Below are 19,470 nucleotides of genomic sequence, written 5' to 3'. Positions count from 1 at the left end.
GCCCTTGCATATCTCGTCGCACGTGCATTCCCATGAAGCTAATCCCGACGGACAACTATGTAGATTATGGCCGAACTCATAACATAAACAACATATTTCATCCTACATATCATAACATGTGAAAAATTAGTATTCTTGTAGGAATATAAATTCATTAGTGAAATTAAACCCAGTTACTGTTGTTTCTTTCATCGTCGCATCACATAACCATTCAAACGTCCTACACTCATTATTTCCGCATAATAGAAAGTATCCCTTTCCTCTAATGTCAGGAGTAAACATTAATAACATGAATCCGTTGCAACCGTATTGACATAGAGAATAGTTCCATCGACAATCGGTCAATAAATGTCCTTCCATTTACAAGCAGGACATATATCTACACTTGAATTAGCCATGAAAAGATTGTTGAGTAGTTGTGTTATTAGTTCATACTATTAAAGAAATAAGTTCCATTCACACCACACATATTTATATAGGTATATACATTAACTTTTTAAATAACAAATAAAATTGTTTTTATGTACTGGCACAATATATTTTAGTGTTTTCTGTACAACGTTTTTTCGTTATAAAAGGGGTACAAGACTACTTTCATTTTACAAACCTTTTATCTTTCTATCAAGTTTTACTTTGTCTCAAATTTTACAAAGTATGAGTACTTCAAGTTCGATGGAGGTTTGCCAACTATGCGAAGAAACCACACACACTGCAACAAAATGCCCATGGATGTATTCAAGGTGTCCTGTTAGTACATGTATCGGCATTCAAAAGTTAAATGTATTCGAAGGGCATCCGTGTCCTGGAAGAAGATATTTAACATGTCAATTTAGTTGGTGTGAAACATTCAAATGGCTTGATCATGCCATACACGAGTCAAAAACAACGAGTGTTAAACAAATTATTCCAAAGACTTGTTACTACTGCGACGAGGATAACCACGACATAAAAGATTGTCCATGGGATGGTTATCCATGCACAAGGCCTAACTGCGGAGGTTGGATGATCATGTCCTGGAAGAAGATATTTAACATGTCAATTTAGTTGGTGTGAAACATTCAAATGGCTTGATCATGCCATACACGAGTTAAAATCAACGAGTGTTAAACAAATTATTCCAAAGACTTGTTACTACTGCGACGAGGATAACCACGACATAAAAGATTGTCCATGAGATGGTTATCCATGCACAAGGCCTAACTGCGGAGGTTGGATGAGTGTTCACTCATCAGAGGATCGTGGTAGTCGTGGTCAGAAATTCATTAGGTGTTTCAGATGTAATAAGACGCCCCGTGTCCCAAAATAGAAACGACCACGCCCCGGGAATTCACAGATGAGACTAAAATCCGGCAGAGTCTCCTTTGTAAATCGAACCGGTCGCACCTGCAAAACCTGCCATGCAAACCATACATTCGCATACACAAAGAAATAAACTATCGAGCGGAAGCTAAACAAACTCAACTCAGCTTCGGGTCGAAACCCGAACCACAAACATACAAAAGCCTCTTACACATAGATACAACTTATAAACAACTCTAAGTGTTATATATATATATATATATATACATATTCGAGTTTGATTTTCTGCAATAAATACATAACTTTAAAATAACGAGAAGCCGATAAACAAATCCAAAGACAACAACATAACCCTGCTAGCCTCGTCAGACAAGATCACCGGCTGGAATACACACTCCGTCTCGAGGCTACAACCAAGAACCTGCACACTAACAACTGGTAGGGGGTCAGAATACTCACTGACACGAGTTATTCTGGTAGAATACCAATCCAAAACCCATGACGTTTTCAAAAGTTCATTCAATAAGTTGTAAACATCATGACAAAACGAGTTATCAAACCAGTTACTGTATATACTATATACAAAACCATTTTCCTTAATCTAGCAAGCAATGGCAGTGATTAGCTGCCCACCCATGGTGCGATCCCAATAAGAGGAGAGTACCTCAGGAGAGCCTAGAGTGCGTTAGATAGTACCAGCCCATTTAGGCACTAGCTAATGCACTACGTCTCCTCGAGAAAGAAACTTACCCCTAGTCGGTAAGCCTCTCTCCCACTAAGGGACTCCGCAATCATTGAAGAGTTTACCTCATGATACATATATACCTTAAGTATCTAAATACGTTTTTCTGATCACCGAGTTCGAATAAGAGAGCCGTCCACCAATTACCATGGAAGGACCTGAACCTCATTATCTTCGTTACCCTGTCATGCATCTAATGCGATCTTTCAAAATCAGTTTCATTCATTTATCAAAACCAATATTCATATTCGATTCATTATCTTATCAAACACGGAAGTGGAACAACCAAGAGCCATATCGCACAAAGCAGAGGGATTCCCAATCAATGTCACCTCCCAGACGAGCGGTCAGGAGTACGTCCCTAAGCCTCGAACTGGAGGCATGAGCATCAATGGCCAGCAAGTGAAGCACTCTACTCCCACAGGTCTCATGACTAGTGTCGCCCACCTCACTGGTCTCACACGGGTCACAACCGTGTCCACATGTCATCCTACCCTCAATGGCTACGTGCCCGTAGGTTGACATAATCCGCAGTCGGGTACATACAAGAAAATCCCCAGTAGTTCACAATCTTCGTAAAATCAGTTCGAAAACATTTCTCATATCGCATCAAAACATTTCAAGCATATTTCAGTTCATCACATAAATAGAGTTTCATGCTACCTAAACTCTAGTCATAATGGCGCATATATAACTATAGAATCTAGCATATTCATTATCTAAAAAATCATGCTGGATAAAGGATTCAGAACCCCTACCTCAGTCCTTGCATCCCCAAAGACTCCCGCCTACCAGACGACCTTATTCCTCCTCATTCGCATACTCTGGGATAAGGAAGAATAACCGAAACGAAAAGAAACATTAGGTTCTTATACTAAGAACCTTCGTAAATAAAAAGAATCATTAAAACAAAATCAAGAAAACTTAAAAGCAAATTCGCTAACTTCGGAAGACTTCAAGTATCTATCGAATCGATCTCTAACTTCGTACCTATGTCTCCTGAATATCGGAAATGTCTACGAACCAATCAACCAACTTCCCATAAATTCTATTTCTCATTTTAGAGTCTCCGTAAGCTGACAAATCATATAATGAACTCCATACTATAAATCTATAACTGAAACTGTCCATTCACTTGAAATATGACAAAATTCGTGTAACTATCTCTATTCCAATTCATTTCCAAACTATTCCAAATATGAAATTCGAACACTAAAATAATTAGGCAACACCCCGTCTATATTTGGACACCCCGAATTAGTCCATAATCTCTTAAACATGTTTCTGAACACAAATTATTCGAAGAAATTGAATAATAAGCGTCTAAATAGCTCCAAATTTCGATCCCAAATGAAATTAGTATAACTATACAGCATACGAAATAATTATCGTAAAACCATCAAATTCGGACGAAATAGAAATTTATGAACCGCTAGATATGTAGAACAAGTCGATTAGAGTTACCTGGAAGAAGTTTCATTTAATTCCGACCACCGAATACAGAGAAAATCGACCAAGAAATCTACCCTCAAACTTTCCACCTCACGGCCAAAACCCACTGTTCTTCCATTTTGTGAATCTCCCAGATGAAAACCCAAAAGAAACTCAATTGTGTTAAGTGTGTATCATGAGTGGGGTCCATATCCAAAAATAATTAAAAATTCAATTACCCACCCATGGGACACGTTATAATGCATGCAGGATAACATGAGCATGTTTAGTCTCATTTCAACAACAATGGTGCCACTTGTCAACTAATAAGGTGGCCATGTTATTAGTTATTTTTAAGTCCTTCAATTTTATATACTTAAGAAATAAGTCCCCTCATTTATATCTAATTAAATCCACTTGTACTGCTTGTTATTTGACCCCCAATTTAACTTTTTCTCCCTCCTATTTTTTTTATCCCATAACTAACCATGAATAAAATATATAGCCCTTAGTCAATCCAAGTCTTCTATTTCTTTTGTCGGAAACATGGGATGTTACACCTTTAACAGAACAAACCTACGTATAAATGTCGGCATTGCAACCGTAGAAGGTAAATGGTTTAAACAGCTATGGATGCAGAACCATTGGTTGACATGCGAGGTATAGGACTATTGAAGTTATGTTTTTGTTTATATTTATACAATTTGTAGTCAAATTTAATGAAAGAGTGAAAGACTTGATTATCACTATCATTCATATGTTGCAGCAAATCGATGTTGGGTTGCATTACTATCGTACAAGAAGAAACTGTGACCCTTCAAGATTCGGGTTGGATTGGACAACGACCAACTGTTTCTTTTCTGTAAGTTTGTGATTATTATGTATTACGAAGTGTTTGTATCTTGTGTGTCATCTTTTATAACCCTTTGTTTCATTCCTTTTGTTGAAAATACATGTTTCGGCAATTTAGTAGTGGCTAAGTATTTGTTGACCTCACAATCTTATGTTAAGTTGGTTCCGCGACTGGTAATAATATACTTACATGGTTCTTATCAAGTCTGGTTAGAATTGTCAATCTCTTGTATCCTAGATTTCAGTCTCGTTAGGGACTAAGTGTTAATGCTTAGAATTTTTTTTATTTAGTTTAGCAGTATTGTTGTTAACTTTTTAGTTCTTTGTGTGCCCCTTTCGTGTTTTGGTTATCTTCATTAATTGCTACCCTTAGTAGTTTGGTTATAAACATGATCTAATATTCATGACTAATATTGTATTTCTCCTCTTTTTGTCGAAGCAACTACTTCAAACTTGTCACGAGAAACCCCGTTTTCGAAAAGATCCATTGTTGGGCGAAGATGCTGAACCAAATCATGGAAGATGCTGAACCAAATATATTTCCCGATTAATTTTAAAGTTGGGTCCTAGGTGTTGTTCACCTTAAACAAAGAAAGATCGTAATCTACGACTCAATTCGTGGGGATGGACGACGGCAGACCAGGGGTATGAGTTTTTTAAAGTCTATGTTGCCATTTTTAATGAAAAAGTTGGAGGACAACGAAGAAGAAAAGAAAACCGTGAAGAAGAATCCATGGACAGTCGAACACGCTGCTTTTGTCCCGCAACTAAAAAACACGTAATGTTTATCTCACAAATTGATATTATTATAAATTATATTAGGCCACTTAACAACTGTATTATTACTAATTAGGAATGTCATATTTGTACCACAGGGATGACTGCGGACTTTATTTACTCAAGATACTCGATTGTCTAACATCTAGAGAACCATTAGCTGATTGGTCATTAAATGATATAACCGAATATCGACGCAACCTATGCTTAAAATTGTTTAATTACCACACTCTCAGATGAGGTACGAGTTGGAATCTTAGTGTCTTAGCATATTACTTCATATATAACTGAAACTAGGTACATTATCATGAAAAAAATGAATTACTGAAACTAGGTGCATAACCATGAAAATCATGCATCTCTTTTTGTCGTAACTCACTGCTCGATCTTGCTTAAATTTTTTTGGAGAAGCCCGAGCTCCTTGATGAATTATAGTTTGTGTTGCTTATATGTTTAGTTTTAGGTAGTGAAAGTGATATATCAATCCGTATGATGGAGTTATAAGTAAAACTCGGTATTCATACATCTATTACTTGGTATATTACTGAAACTAGGTACATAACCATGAAAATCATGCATCTCTTTTTGTCGTAGCTCACTGCTCGATGTTGCTTAAATTTTTTTGGAGAAGCCCGAGCTCCTTGATGAATGTTGTATAGTTTGTGTTGCTTATATGTTTAGTTTTAGGTAGTGAAAGTGATATATCAATCTGTAAGATGGAGTTTACAAGTAAAACTCGGTATTCATACATCTATTACTTGGTATATTACTGAAACTAGGTACATAACCATGAAAATCATGCATCTCTTTTTGTCGTAACTCACCGCTCGATGTTGCTTAAACTTTTTTGGAGAAGCCCGAGCTCCTTGATGAATGTTGTATAGTTTGTGTTGCTTATATGTGTAGTTTTAGGTAGTGAAAGTGATCTATCAATCTGTAAGATGGAGTTTACAAGTAAAACTCGGTATTCATACATCTGTTACTTGATATATTACTTGGGTGGGAGAACATTAAAAGGGAGATCGCTAAACCCTTTTGCTACTTTGGTACTGACCCTCAAGCTAGAATCTTAAACCCCTTTTGCTACTTGGGTGTTGACCCTCAAGCTAGAATACTAAACCTCTTTTACTGTGTAGTTTATTTATTAATAAATAAGACTGGATCTTTTTATGTGTTCTCAGCCCAATGCAAAGAAACGGAAAGCCCAGGTGCAAGAAGCTAAAAAGAAGAAGATGGTTCAAAGGGTTGCGTGTATAGTGGTTGCAGTAGCAAGGGATCGGGATTGGACTCAAAGACTAACAGAGCTCCAACAACTTGAGGCAGAGAAGGCACCAAAGGGTCGAATCAATGACTACAAAAGTCTATTACTAGACAGTTGACCTTTTTGTTTGAATTTCGTTTCTTGTGTTTTTTTGTGGACAAGTCTTTTGTTGTGGACAAGTCTGTATTTCGGTTCTCGTCTTTTATATGTTATGAATCATTTATTCCAGTTAGTTTCTCTTCCTGTTTTGTTATTTCATGAATCGTTTAAATAAGTCTAGACTCTGTCTTGACAAATGTAGACTCTGTCTAGACTCTAGACAAGTCTAGACTAATGTAGACTATGTTTAGACATGTCCACTTTGTACTGATGTTGCCTAATACGTTAAAACAAACCAAATTACATTTATTATACTTCATAACTATTACATTACTTACTAACACAATTTTTAAAGCGCTTGAATAGTATTATTGCAATACTAAATGCAAACTTCATAATGCACTAAAATAGTTGTCGAACATGTGAGGTTGGGTCTTCACTCAATACAGCTAGACATATTGCACTGTCGTGTGAATCACCGTCCCAAGCAGGACATGGTTTTTGTTGAGCTTCCTGTGTGATACAAAAGATAATCAAAATGCACATTTTAGAAAAGGTAAACTAAACTAGTAACTGGTTACAAAACAAAGACATATACTTACTTCTCTGTAACGTTCTCTAGCGTCAGAAACCCACTCAAACCTATTGCAATTCTTGTTCTTACAGAGAAGGAAATAACCTATCCCATTATTATTAGCATCAGTGGCATACATCAACGACATATAACTGAAACAACCCATTTCACAATAGCAAAAGTTCCAACCACATTCGGTAACGGAATGGTCTAAAACTCTTACATATTTGACAATGAGTAGTAATGGGCATGGTAACTAGTCTAAGATTTTGTGGTAACTATCTTGTGTCAACAAAGAGGAAGTTGTTGTGGTATATATAGAAGAGAATTTATTCTCTTGTCACACTCTAAATCATTTAATTTTTTTTGTCCACAATGAGAATATTTTTTTCTAAAGAAAATAAAACTTTTATGAAGCCTAAAAGTTGTACTCAAACCTATTTTTTGGTGTCTTTGAGAATTCCGCGTTTCTTCATGACATCATCATGTTTTGCCAATGCATCTTCGGTCCATTCGAACTGGTTACATGTAACATCCCACGTTTTCAAGGTTAATTGAAGGACTATTTGACATTTAGGTCAAATCAAAAGAAGGATTAAACAACAAAGAGGACAAATTAGGGGGCATTTTGCGAACATGGAAAAACCAGGGACCAAACTGTAAATATGGCAGATTCTGAAAATGGTTTTTAGCCGGTGGGTTTGTAAGCATGTGGATTTTTAATTTGATTGGTTAATAAAATTTGTAAATGGATTGACCCAAATGTTGGCTTATAATAATATTTAATTATTTTCAAAAAAAACCAACCCATACGGCCATACCTAGTCAGTGCATGCTTATACACGTGCCGTCCCAATTTCCATCTATCTCACACCACCTTTTATTCCCCTTTCCATCTTTGTCCCAAATTGAATTGAGAATCAATAAACAACATTGAGACTTAGCCGTGGGAAGTGAAAGAAATTTAGGGTTCAACGGCTATGAAATTCTTTCGTCGATTTCTTCGTGATGGTTTGTCGGAATTCAGTGAAACTTCTTACGAGTAATCTCACTCGACTTGTTCTACATATCTATCCGTTTAGAATTCTCAATTTCGTCCGTATTTGGTGGATTTATGATGGTTATTTCGATAACAGTATAGTTGTACTAGTTTCTTTTGGGTTCATGATTTGGAGCAGTTATTCTTTAGTTTCGTCGAATGATTAATGTTCAGGATCATGTTTAGGATGTTATGGGATATTTCGGGTGTTCGTTTATAGACGGGGTGCTGCCGAATTATTTTACTGACTCGAATTTCAGATTTGGACTAGTTTTGGAAATAAATTAAAATAGAGATGGTTACCCGAACTTTATCATATTTCATATAAATGGACAGTTTTAGCTATAGATTTATAGTATGGAATTCAACATATGATTTGTCAGCTTATGAAGACTAAAATGAAAAATAAAGTTTATGGGAAGTTAGTTGGTTGGTTTGTATACATTTCGGGTATTCAGTGGATATGGCTATGAAAGTTAGAGACCAATGCGGTTATTCGAAGTCTCCCGAAGTTAGCGAATTTGCTTTTAAGTTTTCATAGTTTTGTTTTAATGATTCTTTTTATTTACGAAGGTTCTTAGTATAAGAATCTAATGTTTCTATTCGGTGTTTTTGGTTATTCTTCCTTATCCCAGAGTATGCGAATGAGGAGGAATAAGGTCGTCTGGTAGGCGGGAGTCTTTGGGGATGCAAGGACTGAGGTAGGGGTTCTGAATCCTTTATCCAGCATGGTTTTTTAGATAATGAATATGCTAGATTCTATAGTTATATATGCGCCATTATGACTAGAGTTTAGGTAGCATGAAACTCTATTTATGTGATGAACTGAAATATGCTTGAAATGTTTTGATGCGATATGAGAAATGTTTTCGAACTGATTTTACGATGATTGTGAACTACTGGGGATTTTCTTGTATGTACCCGACTGCGGATTATGTCAACCTACGGGCACGTAGCCATTGAGGGTAGGATGACATGTGGACACGGTTGTGACCCGTGTGAGACCAGTGAGGTGGGCGACACTAGTCATGAGACCTGTGGGAGTAGAGTGCTTCACTTGCTGGCCATTGATGCTCATGCCTCCAGTTCGAGGCTTAGGGACGTACTCCTGACCGCTCGTCTGGGAGGTGACATTGATTGGGAATCCCTCTGCTTTGTGCGATATGGCTCTTGGTTGTTCCACTTCCGTGTTTGATAAGATAATGAATCGAATATGAATATTGGTTTTGATAAATGAATGAAACTGATTTTGAAAGATCGCATTAGATGCATGACAGGGTACCGAAGATAATGAGGTTCAGGTCCTTCCATGGTAATTGGGGGACGGCTCTCTTATTCGAACTCGGTGATCAGAAAAACGTATTTAGATACTTAAGGTATATATGTATCATGAGGTAAACTCTTCAATGATTGCGGAGTCCCTTAGTGGGAGAGAGGCTTACCGACTAGGGGTAAGTTTCTTTCTCGAGGAGACGTAGTGCATTAGCTAGTGCCTAAATGGGCTGGTACTATCTAACGCACTCTAGGCTCTCCTGAGGTACTCTCCTCTTATTGGGATCGCACCATGGGTGGGCAACTAATCACTGCCATTGCTTGCTAGATTAAGGAAAATGGTTTTGTATATAGTATATACAGTAACTGGTTTGATAACTCGTTTTGTCATGATGTTTACAACTTATTGAATGAACTTTTGAAAACGTCATGGGTTTTGGATTGGTATTCTTTTATGTCGTGGTTATCCTCGTCGCAGTAGTAACAAGTCTTTGGAATAATTTGTTTAACACTCGTTGGTTTTAACTCGTGTATGGCATGATCAAGCCATTTGAATGTTTCACACCAACTAAATTGACATGTTAAATATCTTCTTCCAGGACATGATCATCCAACCTCCGCAGTTAGGCCTTGTGCATGGATAACCATCCCATGGACAATCTTTTATGTCGTGGTTATCCTCGTCGCAGTAGTAACAAGTCTTTGGAATAATTTGTTTAACACTCGTTGTTTTTGACTCGTGTATGGCATGATCAAGCCATTTGAATGTTTCACACCAACTAAATTGACATGTTAAATATCTTCTTCCAGGACACGGATGCCCTTCGAATACATTTAACTTTTGAATGCCGATACATGTACTAACAGGACACCTTGAATACATCCATGGGCATTTTGTTGCAGTGTGTGTGGTTTCTTCGCATAGTTGGCAAACCTCCATCGAACTTGAAGTACTCATACTTTGTAAAATTTGAGACAAAGTAAAACTTGATAGAAAGATAAAAGGTTTGTAAAATGAAAGTAGTCTTGTACCCCTTTTATAACGAAAAAACGTTGTACAGAAAACACTAAAATATATTGTGCCAGTACATAAAAACAATTTTATTTGTTATTTAAAAAGTTAATGTATATACCTATATAAATATGTGTGGTGTGAATGGAACTTATTTCTTTAATAGTATGAACTAATAACACAACTACTCAACAATCTTTTCATGGCTAATTCAAGTGTAGATATATGTCCTGCTTGTAAATGGAAGGACATTTATTGACCGATTGTCGATGGAACTATTCTCTATGTCAATACGGTTGCAACGGATTCATGTTATTAATGTTTACTCCTGACATTAGAGGAAAGGGATACTTTCTATTATGCGGAAATAATGAGTGTAGGACGTTTGAATGGTTATGTGATGCGACGATGAAAGAAACAACAGTAACTGGGTTTAATTTCACTAATGAATTTATATTCCTACAAGAATACTAATTTTTCACATGTTATGATATGTAGGATGAAATATGTTGTTTATGTTATGAGTTCGGCCATAATCTACATAGTTGTCCGTCGGGATTAGCTTCATGGGAATGCACGTGCGACGAGATATGCAAGGGCAAGGATATTGCTTAGTGTTCTTGTAGGAATTTAATCCGTTTTGATGTTACATTTTATATATGTACAATTTATTCACAAAGTTTTGTCTGTGGTAGATTGAAAATAAAAGTTCATTTGATCACATAAGCAAAGATACATATTGGCACATATGCCTATCGCTATTACTACTAATCGTACTAATGAACCAAACACATTTCTACGTAGAGAAACAATTATTTAACTAGTACATAGGGGTTTAAAAAGCATCACTATCAGACGAATTTTCAATGAGATTAGGATCGTCTTCATTGTCGGAACCAACGGTATAAATATCCATATTGGTTCAAAATAGTTCGAACATAATCCGAGAAGTCTTTCTCGTTGCGCATCGAGTACGGAGAACACAAATGCTCGACATCTAAACCATCACGCAAATGACTATGACGAAGTAGCCTTTGTCTCATTCGATCATTGTCTTCTATTACATATAGTAAAGCCCAGTTATAGTCTGTAGTGTTGTTTCCAAGATGGACAGTTTCACGGAAAATTGGTACCCTAACTCCTAAATTAATGCATTGCTCATGTAGATCAATCCTGGTTCGAATCTCTAAATCTAACACCGTCAATCTATTTCTTCGCCCGTTACCATTCCGAAAAAATTCTTCTTCTTCTTGTAATCTTCGAGCCATTTGTCGTAATTGGAATCTTTGTCTATTCAACACGGTAGAATCGTTCAAGTTGTTATTACCTGTATCCATTATAGATTTGAATTGTTAGGTTCCTTAAATTGTTTTAGTGTGTACTTAAGTAGATGAAGTGTGGAATTGGGTAATGAAATTACAACATATATAGAACTCTAAAATGAATCTCAAGAATAAAATTTATGTTTATTTTGAAAACAAAATTTTATATGACTCAGTCTAGACTGCATCTGAAAGAGTCTAGACTGATTCATACACTTAATCTTAAAGTAATAAGACAACTCAAGCCTTTCAATCAATCAACTTTTTGGTAAATTTATAAAAAGAATATTGAGTAGCTAAATCTAAAATTCAGATATTCGATTGTCAGGAATAAAATTGATGTCTATTTTGAAAATAAACTTTTATATGACTCAGTCTAGACTTTATCTGAACGAGTCTAGATTGATTCATACACTTAATCTTAAAGTAATAAGACAACTCAAGTCTTTCAATCAATCAACTTTTTGGTAAGTGTATAAAAAGAATATTGAGTAGCTAAAGCTAAGATTCAGATATTCGATTGTCAGGAATAAAATTGATGTTTATTTTGAAAATAAACTTTTATATGACTCAGTCTAGACTTCATCTGAATCTAGACTGAGTCATACACTTAATCTTAAAGTAATAAGACAACTCAAGCCTTTCAATCAATCAACTTTTACACGTCAATCAAACAACTATTTACTCACATGGCAACTTGGAGAATCCATAAATCTGATTTTCCAATTGACTATAATAATGGGTGATAGCATTTATTACAAAGTTGTTATTACTACTAGTCTAGCAATCTTCTTATTCTACTTCTTTATCATCTTCTTCTACTTAGTCATGGGAGGATTTAACGACGGCATTTGCTTCAGTTGTCGAGATGCGGGGCATAAATTGGTTGAATGCCCTACAAGAAAAATGTGTCTGAGGTGTGGAGAGTGTGTAATGCAATGGTTAAGGGGCAACAAAAATAATGAAAATCATGGTAGCTATTTTTTCAATTGCTCGTCACGTTGTAAATATTTTAAGTGGGATGAGGGCGAGACATCACGAACAATTGAGACTAATGAAAATATCTCAATTAACGGGAAACTGAAGAACGACGAAATTGCCCAGCTCGAGAATATGTTTGAAATGTTAGCCCAAATTGCTGAGAAAAAAGATTTAGAGATCACAACTACAGTGACAAAGATTGTTGTGTCGATGAAGAAAAATAATCTTTGAATTCTCGTTGTGTGTATGTGGTTTTTACTTATTGCACTTTTGAATACTGATATGTATATGGGTATTCCAAGACGTAAATTTATGTTCTTCCATGGTTGTAAGGAACTTAGACGATAACAATGATGACAAGACGACTGCAGGAGTCTAGACTCAGACTGCAGGAGTCTAGACTCAGACTGTGACTCACGTTTTTTCGTGGAGTCTTTCTGTATACAAATTTTAACTAGTCGAAGTATCCAATAATTGCAAAATTCATTCATCATGTATCGAGAAATCGTGGCATACATCAAAATTGTACTACAATCACTCCAAAATATTTGACCAAAGTTCCTTTAAGTGTTGAACCTGCATATTTAAGTTCAAATAACTCGTGTTATACACCTACAAATACACAACTAAGGTAGTAAAAAACTTAATAAGCAAAGATATTTTGTTTTTACACTTGCATCAAAGAGGAAGGGTTTGACAAAAAGATGGAACTGCTTCATTCAAACGGCAAGTCTTCCGATTATGTCCCAATTGATGACATCGACTGCATGCCTTCCTTTGTCCTGGTAGAGACTCCCCGCGCGATTCTATTCTTGCTATCTTTGGTCTACCTCCTCGACGTCTGGTAGTTGGAGGTCTAATAAATGAATCATCACGAAGGTTGGATGAGTGTTCACTCATCAGAGGATCGTGGTAGTCGTGGTCAGAAATTCATTAGGTGTTTCAGATGTAATAAGACGCCCCGTGTCCCAAAATAGAAACGACCACGCCCCGGGAATTCACAGATGAGACTAAAATCCGGCAGAGTCTCCTTTGTAAATCGAACCGGTCGCACCTGCAAAACCTGCCATGCAAACCATACATTCGCATACACAAAGAAATAAACTATCGAGCGGAAGCTAAACAAACTCAACTCAGCTTCGGGTCGAAACCCGAACCACAAACATACAAAAGCCTCTTACACATAGATACAACTTATAAACAACTCTAAGTGTTATATATATATATATATACATATTCGAGTTTGATTTTCTGCAATAAATACATAACTTTAAAATAACGAGAAGCCGATAAACAAATCCAAAGACAACAACATAACCCTGCTAGCCTCGTCAGACAAGATCACCGGCTGGAATACACACTCCGTCTCGAGGCTACAACCAAGAACCTGCACACTAACAACTGGTAGGGGGTCAGAATACTCACTGACACGAGTTATTCTGGTAGAATACCAATCCAAAACCCATGACGTTTTCAAAAGTTCATTCAATAAGTTGTAAACATCATGACAAAACGAGTTATCAAACCAGTTACTGTATATACTATATACAAAACCATTTTCCTTAATCTAGCAAGCAATGGCAGTGATTAGCTGCCCACCCATGGTGCGATCCCAATAAGAGGAGAGTACCTCAGGAGAGCCTAGAGTGCGTTAGATAGTACCAGCCCATTTAGGCACTAGCTAATGCACTACGTCTCCTCGAGAAAGAAACTTACCCCTAGTCGGTAAGCCTCTCTCCCACTAAGGGACTCCGCAATCATTGAAGAGTTTACCTCATGATACATATATACCTTAAGTATCTAAATACGTTTTTCTGATCACCGAGTTCGAATAAGAGAGCCGTCCACCAATTACCATGGAAGGACCTGAACCTCATTATCTTCGTTACCCTGTCATGCATCTAATGCGATCTTTCAAAATCAGTTTCATTCATTTATCAAAACCAATATTCATATTCGATTCATTATCTTATCAAACACGGAAGTGGAACAACCAAGAGCCATATCGCACAAAGCAGAGGGATTCCCAATCAATGTCACCTCCCAGACGAGCGGTCAGGAGTACGTCCCTAAGCCTCGAACTGGAGGCATGAGCATCAATGGCCAGCAAGTGAAGCACTCTACTCCCACAGGTCTCATGACTAGTGTCGCCCACCTCACTGGTCTCACACGGGTCACAACCGTGTCCACATGTCATCCTACCCTCAATGGCTACGTGCCCGTAGGTTGACATAATCCGCAGTCGGGTACATACAAGAAAATCCCCAGTAGTTCACAATCTTCGTAAAATCAGTTCGAAAACATTTCTCATATCGCATCAAAACATTTCAAGCATATTTCAGTTCATCACATAAATAGAGTTTCATGCTACCTAAACTCTAGTCATAATGGCGCATATATAACTATAGAATCTAGCATATTCATTATCTAAAAAATCATGCTGGATAAAGGATTCAGAACCCCTACCTCAGTCCTTGCATCCCCAAAGACTCCCGCCTACCAGACGACCTTATTCCTCCTCATTCGCATACTCTGGGATAAGGAAGAATAACCGAAACGAAAAGAAACATTAGGTTCTTATACTAAGAACCTTCGTAAATAAAAAGAATCATTAAAACAAAATCAAGAAAACTTAAAAGCAAATTCGCTAACTTCGGAAGACTTCAAGTATCTATCGAATCGATCTCTAACTTCGTACCTATGTCTCCTGAATATCGGAAATGTCTACGAACCAATCAACCAACTTCCCATAAATTCTATTTCTCATTTTAGAGTCTCCGTAAGCTGACAAATCATATAATGAACTCCATACTATAAATCTATAACTGAAACTGTCCATTCACTTGAAATATGACAAAATTCGTGTAACTATCTCTATTCCAATTCATTTCCAAACTATTCCAAATATGAAATTCGAACACTAAAATAATTAGGCAACACCCCGTCTATATTTGGACACCCCGAATTAGTCCATAATCTCTTAAACATGTTTCTGAACACAAATTATTCGAAGAAATTGAATAATAAGCGTCTAAATAGCTCCAAATTTCGATCCCAAATGAAATTAGTATAACTATACAGCATACGAAATAATTATCGTAAAACCATCAAATTCGGACGAAATAGAAATTTATGAACCGCTAGATATGTAGAACAAGTCGATTAGAGTTACCTGGAAGAAGTTTCATTTAATTCCGACCACCGAATACAGAGAAAATCGACCAAGAAATCTACCCTCAAACTTTCCACCTCACGGCCAAAACCCACTGTTCTTCCATTTTGTGAATCTCCCAGATGAAAACCCAAAAGAAACTCAATTGTGTTAAGTGTGTATCATGAGTGGGGTCCATATCCAAAAATAATTAAAAATTCAATTACCCACCCATGGGACACGTTATAATGCATGCAGGATAACATGAGCATGTTTAGTCTCATTTCAACAACAATGGTGCCACTTGTCAACTAATAAGGTGGCCATGTTATTAGTTATTTTTAAGTCCTTCAATTTTATATACTTAAGAAATAAGTCCCCTCATTTATATCTAATTAAATCCACTTGTACTGCTTGTTATTTGACCCCCAATTTAACTTTTTCTCCCTCCTATTTTTTTTATCCCATAACTAACCATGAATAAAATATATAGCCCTTAGTCAATCCAAGTCTTCTATTTCTTTTGTCGGAAACATGGGATGTTACACCTTTAACAGAACAAACCTACGTATAAATGTCGGCATTGCAACCGTAGAAGGTAAATGGTTTAAACAACTATGGATGCAGAACCATTGGTTGACATGCGAGGTATAGGACTATTGAAGTTATGTTTTTGTTTATATTTATACAATTTGTAGTCAAATTTAATGAAAGAGTGAAAGACTTGATTATCACTATCATTCATATGTTGCAGCAAATCGATGTTGGGTTGCATTACTATCGTACAAGAAGAAACTGTGACCCTTCAAGATTCGGGTTGGATTGGACAACGACCAACTGTTTCTTTTCTGTAAGTTTGTGATTATTATGTATTACGAAGTGTTTGTATCTTGTGTGTCATCTTTTATAACCCTTTGTTTCATTCCTTTTGTTGAAAATACATGTTTCGGCAATTTAGTAGTGGCTAAGTATTTGTTGACCTCACAATCTTATGTTAAGTTGGTTCCGCGACTGGTAATAATATACTTACATGGTTCTTATCAAGTCTGGTTAGAATTGTCAATCTCTTGTATCCTAGATTTCAGTCTCGTTAGGGACTAAGTGTTAATGCTTAGAATTTTTTTTATTTAGTTTAGCAGTATTGTTGTTAACTTTTTAGTTCTTTGTGTGCCCCTTTCGTGTTTTGGTTATCTTCATTAATTGCTACCCTTAGTAGTTTGGTTATAAACATGATCTAATATTCATGACTAATATTGTATTTCTCCTCTTTTTGTCGAAGCAACTACTTCAAACTTGTCACGAGAAACCCCGTTTTCGAAAAGATCCATTGTTGGGCGAAGATGCTGAACCAAATCATGGAAGATGCTGAACCAAATATATTTCCCGATTAATTTTAAAGTTGGGTCCTAGGTGTTGTTCACCTTAAACAAAGAAAGATCGTAATCTACGACTCAATTCGTGGGGATGGACGACGGCAGACCAGGGGTATGAGTTTTTTAAAGTCTATGTTGCCATTTTTAATGAAAAAGTTGGAGGACAACGAAGAAGAAAAGAAAACCGTGAAGAAGAATCCATGGACAGTCGAACACGCTGCTTTTGTCCCGCAACTAAAAAACACGTAATGTTTATCTCACAAATTGATATTATTATAAATTATATTAGGCCACTTAACAACTGTATTATTACTAATTAGGAATGTCATATTTGTACCACAGGGATGACTGCGGATTTTATTTACTCAAGATACTCGATTGTCTAACATCTAGAGAACCATTAGCTGATTGGTCATTAAATGATATAACCGAATATCGACGCAACCTATGCTTAAAATTGTTTAATTACCACACTCTCAGATGAGGTACGAGTTGGAATCTTAGTGTCTTAGCATATTACTTCATATATAACTGAAACTAGGTACATTATCATGAAAAAAATGAATTACTGAAACTAGGTGCATAACCATGAAAATCATGCATCTCTTTTTGTCGTAACTCACTGCTCGATCTTGCTTAAATTTTTTTGGAGAAGCCCGAGCTCCTTGATGAATTATAGTTTGTGTTGCTTATATGTTTAGTTTTAGGTAGTGAAAGTGATATATCAATCCGTATGATGGAGTTATAAGTAAAACTCGGTATTCATACATCTATTACTTGGTATATTACTGAAACTAGGTACATAACCATGAAAATCATGCATCTCTTTTTGTCGTAGCTCACTGCTCGATGTTGCTTAAATTTTTTTGGAGAAGCCCGAGCTCCTTGATGAATGTTGTATAGTTTGTGTTGCTTATATGTTTAGTTTTAGGTAGTGAAAGTGATATATCAATCTGTAAGATGGAGTTTACAAGTAAAACTCGGTATTCATACATCTATTACTTGGTATATTACTGAAACTAGGTACATAACCATGAAAATCATGCATCTCTTTTTGTCGTAACTCACCGCTCGATGTTGCTTAAACTTTTTTGGAGAAGCCCGAGCTCCTTGATGAATGTTGTATAGTTTGTGTTGCTTATATGTGTAGTTTTAGGTAGTGAAAGTGATCTATCAATCTGTAAGATGGAGTTTACAAGTAAAACTCGGTATTCATACATCTATTACTTGATATATTACTTGGGTGGGAGAACATTAAAAGGGAGATCGCTAAACCCTTTTGCTACTTTGGTACTGACCCTCAAGCTAGAATCTTAAACCCCTTTTGCTACTTGGGTGTTGACCCTCAAGCTAGAATACTAAACCTCTTTTACTGTGTAGTTTATTTATTAATAAATAAGACTGGATCTTTTTATGTGTTCTCAGCCCAATGCAAAGAAACGGAAAGCCCAGGTGCAAGAAGCTAAAAAGAAGAAGATGGTTCAAAGGGTTGCGTGTATAGTGGTTGCAGTAGCAAGGGATCGGGATTGGACTCAAAGACTAACAGAGCTCCAACAACTTGAGGCAGAGAAGGCACCAAAGGGTCGAATCAATGACTACAAAAGTCTATTACTAGACAGTTGACCTTTTTGTTTGAATTTCGTTTCTTGTGTTTTTTTGTGGACAAGTCTTTTGTTGTGGACAAGTCTGTATTTCGGTTCTCGTCTTTTATATGTTATGAATCATTTATTCCAGTTAGTTTCTCTTCCTGTTTTGTTATTTCATGAATCGTTTAAATAAGTCTAGACTCTGTCTTGACAAATGTAGACTCTGTCTAGACTCTAGACAAGTCTAGACTAATGTAGACTATGTTTAGACATGTCCACTTTGTACTGATGTTGCCTAATACGTTAAAACAAACCAAATTACATTTATTATACTTCATAACTATTACATTACTTACTAACACAATTTTTAAAGCGCTTGAATAGTATTATTGCAATACTAAATGCAAACTTCATAATGCACTAAAATAGTTGTCGAACATGTGAGGTTGGGTCTTCACTCAATACAGCTAGACATATTGCACTGTCGTGTGAATCACCGTCCCAAGCAGGACATGGTTTTTGTTGAGCTTCCTGTGTGATACAAAAGATAATCAAAATGCACATTTTAGAAAAGGTAAACTAAACTAGTAACTGGTTACAAAACAAAGACATATACTTACTTCTCTGTAACGTTCTCTAGCGTCAGAAACCCACTCAAACCTATTGCAATTCTTGTTCTTACAGAGAAGGAAATAACCT

Source organism: Eschscholzia californica, unplaced genomic scaffold (assembly GCF_041429995.1).
Source record: "Eschscholzia californica isolate CP2 unplaced genomic scaffold, dmEscCali1.0.p SCAF_2, whole genome shotgun sequence".
In the NCBI taxonomy this organism is placed as follows: domain Eukaryota; kingdom Viridiplantae; phylum Streptophyta; class Magnoliopsida; order Ranunculales; family Papaveraceae; genus Eschscholzia; species Eschscholzia californica.
Note: the sequence above shows the minus strand (reverse complement) of the source record.